Genomic DNA, 5895 nt, shown 5'->3' on the forward strand with positions numbered 1-5895 from the left:
ACAAGTCCTCCTGGCAGGGAAAGCACTGGCTCTGCTACGTTGCTAATGCAAGTTGCCCTTGTTCCCACGGGAAGGCAGATGATGGTGTGTGGTGTCAGAGCTCCTTTACGGCAGATAACCAGACCTCCCCGATGGAAGAAAACCGTATCAAGAGAAAAACCATCGTGAAGGAGACATTTGGGAAACGTGTTGCTGGCAGAGCCTTCTTTTGAAAAAACTAAACCACAGGTGGTTGGTTGAGGATACGACACTTCGTTTCTGGAGGTGGGGGAGTTAACCCAAATGCAGCCACATATTGAGCTGGAGGTCTCTTTCCCAGCAATGCCGGAAAACTCCCTGCAGTCTGAAACTGCAGTGCACTTATCAGCAGTTGCAGTGCCACTTCAGAACTTGCCTAGTAAAAATTCCTCCAACTTCTACATGTTTAAGATTTGAAGCTCTCTAGGGTAAAGACTGTTTTACTATGAGCATGTCCAGTGCAGAACAACCAGGAATCTTCTTTAAACTGTTGCTTCTTAAAATTTGCTTGTGTACCGCTTCCAAGATTTGGAAAGCCAACTCCACGCTTCTCATACACACAAAACCTCTTTATTTCAGACACAGTACAATGAAGGTTTTTTTTGTTTTGTTTTGTTTTTTAAATAAAAAGGCATGTGGATGTGTACAGCGTAACATTCTTAGTATGCATATAATCTATACCTTAATAGGAAAGTACTGCTCTGACAAAGCACAATATACTAGTCACACTAGATTTGTCAGGTAAGTTTAAATGACAGTTTTGCTTCATAATAGTGAAAGTGCATAAGCACACACCATTCTGAAATGATTAATATTAGTTTACCAAAAGTAACGCATTTAAGGAAGCAGGACTAGAAATATTTTTATTTACTAGCCTACTTGATAGTCACTGCTTACAAAAGTTCAGAGCTTACTTAAATCACTTACGTAATTCTAGCAAGTACAAACTGTGTATATATTACAGAAACAGATACTACCATACCCTATATTGTTTATCCAACATGGGAAAGCAATAATCACTGTGGATAGCTAAGGCTCATTCAAAGTGCTGTTGGGTAAAATTGCTACTACAGGTCACATGAACTGTATCTAAATACTAAAGCACTAAATAGATCAGCACCCCTGGGTTACCTTAGCAGTAAGAATAATTTAGCAGGTGGATGAGTAGTCCACAGCACACACAAAATACAATCCCCTTCCCTTTTTTTCTGCTCAGATTTTAGAGCCTACACACGCTAATAAGTGCACTGTATTCTCTTCATTATGTCTGCTGGAGTGGTTTTTGTTATTATGTTTGGGATTTTTGGTTTCTTTTTTTGTTATTGTTGTTAAATATCCAGAACCAAAAAGCAACACACACTACCATCCTTGTGATCTGAAGGACAAGACAGAAAAGCTGAATTCAAACCTTCTTTCAACATAGAGTAAATCCTAGGAACATCTACTAAATTTCCTTCCTCATACATGATGCAATTTAAAATACACCATTAACTCACAGACATACAGCTGTTTTTTCAAGAACACACAGTTCTGTACAATCTTTCAGTTCTCAGCCTAAGCTACCTATTTTTAAAAATACAGCAAGCACTAAGATACTTCATGTAAGGGACAAAAACCATTTTTTTTTAAATACCAGACTTTATAAATTTTTCTGCTCACAGAACACCTTGCTGCCTACATGATCTCTGTAACTTACAGTTTTGAAAATATACCCAGACTTCTGACTTGAACTAACTTAATTCCTACTCCTGAAAGCCAACCCACTAACCCAAAGGACACACAATCACATTACACGAGTACTTACAGTGTATTTACAATGGCACTAGATAGAAGACTGGTATTGCTACCACCCACTGCCATTCAAACTTCTACTATGTTCCAAGGAGAACACCTGGAAGATTATCCAAAACTCACAAAAGAACCCTAAAAAACTACTTTTCCTTATTTCTTGTAGCTGCTAGAGATTTTGGAATGCTGCTTCTAGTGATTTTTTTTAAAAACAACTTTACCAACACTACCTAGCTGTTATGTTTTCTGGGAGCAGAATCTTCCATATTTGTTTATCTTTCAGAACCATATACAACTTCTCCTTTAAAAAACAGTGTAAAATATACAGATTCCTTGACTTGAAAAGGACACTTTATGCAACAACTCTTTTGAAAAGAACTTCAAACTCCTCTGAGGGTTTGTTAAACAATGGCTTATGTCAAAAGTCAAAGTTATAAATTCAGAGAAGCAACTGATAAGCTTTTTCATGGTATTCGGTATAATCAATTATACCAGATTCTACCTTAGCAAAACAGAGATGTAAAGAATCAGAGGATTATCCATGGTAGCTTAAATTTTTCAGAACCAATGACCAGAAAATAATAAGGTGCAACTATAACTGTGACCCAAAGCCGCACATCTCCAAATATACAAATACTTGCAAAAGAACCAGTTATTGAATCAAATACTTGCTCATACATCAGTAAAATTTACATTTTAGGAGAAAACATTCAGCAGAAATTTGCAAATCTTCACCTCCTAAAACTGGATGTTTTGGGATATACAGGTACCACAACCTCTATCTCAAACACTGCTAGACTACAGAGCAGCATTGCAGGCCCAAACACAAAGGCTTGACAGATCAGAACTTTTTTTTCCCACTAAAAATGGAATGAAGCTCCAAGACTAGATTATCTTCCATTCTCATATTACTCTGAATGGACTCTTGTTATCTGGCAATCAGTTACAGCTTGAGATGAAAAAAAGATCAACAGCTTCACATACTGTCAGCTTTCTAAAATGAAGATAAAGTTCATTATGCAGAATCCAGATTCTTCTTAGAACCACATTCCAAATTACTTTGAGGCCCCCTTCTCCTGAATTCAAGGCCAGCACAATCCACCTTTCACTTATGTGAAAGGCATACTGATTTAGTCTGGTTTATTTAACAGTCTTATAGGCATATAGCTTTAATGCCAAAGCAGAATACATCAACACAGAGACCTATCTATTGAGGAGAAGGTAGCTCAACAATAACCCAAATGTAATTCGAATTTCCTGATGTGCTCCTAGTAGGCATTCAGATTTTATGGTAACACACATGGCATGAAAATTATGTCCAATATATTTTTAGGAACACTTCTCATTGACACTAATAATATACCACGACGTAGTCTCTCCACTGACAGTAGCATCCTTTAGATCAGTAAATCTAACTAATATCCAGCTAAAAGGGTAAGGGATGGGAAAAGAAAGGAAAAAAAAAGATACACATTTCAAATGGCAAGAAAAGCAGCCTGAAAAGCAGCTTCTCTCCTTATTTATTTTTCTTTTTAAATCACAATTCCTTTAAAGGTATCAAACAAACTTTGAAGTTATGAGCACCACATTTTAAGAATGGTAGCTCTTTCAAGGACGGAAACCACTTTTTTAACAGCCTTGCAATAAAATCCCTGAAGTCCTTAAGTAACTGTTTATTTCAATCCATATATCCTAAATATGCATTTATCTAATTATGTTGATGCTCTAATAATTTAACTTCCTAACAATTGAGTATGACAGCTTTTGTCATTCTAGAATACATGTGTAACCAGCAGATAAAAGGAAAGCTTAAAAATAATAAATGCAAAACAGACGGTAGAAAATAACTAAAAATATAGATTTAAAAATCCTTAAGCAGTCTCCTAGGAAAGAAAAAAGTCCACAAAACTTCTTTCCTTTTCTTCTTTCACCAACATGATGATGCATATTGTCTCTGCATCCACATGTATTTCCTTTTGCTTGCATCTCATTTGGAAAAAACATAACAAACCAATCAAACCATGCACTTAACTTAATTCTTCTATCTTATCTTTCTGAAACTCTGGAGTTTCCTAATTTTAGAACCAACCAGAAAGGCTTTTTTAATTCTCCAGCAAAATAAAGAAGCTAACATTTCTGTCTCCAAGAAAACAAATTATTTGGTAACAAACTATTTTGTACTTCAGTAAATGCTAGCAAATCACTGTCAGGTTGATCAAGGTCTAATTTCCTATTTATTACAGCTTATACTTCATATATGCTTCAGTACCTTATACAGCCAACGGGGAATGAAAAAGCCCAGAACAAGCTTTCAGTGAAGCAACATAAAGAGCTCTAAAGTACATCTCATCAAGTGAAAAAGCATGGCAAAACTGGTTTTGGCTGTGATAGAGATAATATTTTTCTTAGTAGCTAGAATAGCACTAAGTTTTGAATTTAGTATGAGAAGAATGTTGATAGTGCACTGATGTTCTTAGCTGTTGCTAAGGAATCAAGGACTTTTCAACTTCCCATGCTTTGCTAGTATGCACATGCACAAGAAGCCAGGAGGGAATACAGTCAGGACTGACCAAAGGGATATTCCATATCCACTCCAATATTCCATATTCCATATCAATATATAAAGCTGGAGGAAGTAGGAGGAATGTGGGAACATTTGGAGTGATGGTGTTTGTCTTCCCAAAGCACTGTCACATGTGGTGGAGCCTTGCTCTCCTAGAAATGACTGAACACTTGCCTGCCAAGGGGAAGAAGTGAATTAAGTCCTTGTTTTGCTCTGCTTGTGAGCACAGCTTTTGCTTTACCTATTAAACTGTCTTTATCTCTACCCACGAGTTTTCCCACTTCTAACCTTCCGATTCTCTCCTCCATTCCACCAGGGCAGAGTGAGTAAGTATTTGCATGGTGCTTAGCTGGCAGCTGGGGTTAAACCATGACAGGAGTAAATACAAATTTATTTTTAAACTGGAAAAAATTACACGTTTCATTTAAAATAGAACACTTGTGCTGTGAGACTGAGAAATTAATTCAAAAATCCCTACAAAGCTGACCTGTGTTGCTAAATCATATTTTGGAATAGTCTTTCTTCCATAGCATGTTTTGGGAAATAGCAGAAAACAGAATTGGAAACCGCCTTGAAAACTACTAATGTGTTAAGAAAACAAGTTGAGATCCTAGTATGATGACATAAAGCCAAGCAGCAGTAATTTGAGAAGAGTTATTTTCCAAGATAACAGTAAAAACACAGCCTGCCCATAGCAGACGGCTTCAAAGGGAACCACTGTCCAATGTGAATCACAGTCCTGATACCACACACTCATTACTGCAGCCTCAGAAGTCAAGGTCCCACTCAACGTAAATCAGCAGTCAGTAGGGCAGACAGCAAGACACAATCTGAGATTTAAAGTAAATCAACCAAAAAAATTTCAAAACTATATTTACCTCCTAACAACAACATAAGCAAAGCCTAGAGGACACCATTTACCAAGGCCCCAGAGTTTCAGCTCTTCCAAAATACTTAACAGAATAATAGTTATAAATTACCCAGAAGAAAGCTTAACCTGGATATTTGAAAATGCTCAAAATCACTGAATTGGATTAACTTACAACCTCCAAACAACAGGGAATATGAAAAACTTCTCTGTAGCTGAAGTCAAACAGCCACAATAAATGCAACAGAAAAGGGAAAATATACATCCTGATATTCAAGTGAAACCAGCTGTTTGAAAAGATCTTGAATTATAGGAAATTCCTAATGAGAGAGAGGCCTGTCTAAGACCAGGGTCAGGAAAGAACAGAATCCATTAATCAAGAGGCATTTTTAAATGCACGGTAAAAATACATTTCTCAGCACCTGAGCCAGTAACACTGAAGCACAAAACACACAAAAAAATAGTGTTTCACACTTAAGTTATCTTCTCTGTTTAGGCACTTCTGTTTCCCAACAAACATATTCCCTATCATTGTTAAGATGCCTAGGTGAGCTCAAAATTATTTTCTTAATAATCTAAAGTGAGTTTTTATTCCGCAAACTGATCCTCTTAAAATGAGAAAGACTGTCCAAAAGAATGGGCAGAGGGATGCTGACCC

This window comes from Chaetura pelagica, unplaced genomic scaffold, assembly GCF_000747805.2.
Source record: "Chaetura pelagica isolate M959 unplaced genomic scaffold, ChaPel_1.0 scaffold3, whole genome shotgun sequence".
In the NCBI taxonomy this organism is placed as follows: domain Eukaryota; kingdom Metazoa; phylum Chordata; class Aves; order Apodiformes; family Apodidae; genus Chaetura; species Chaetura pelagica.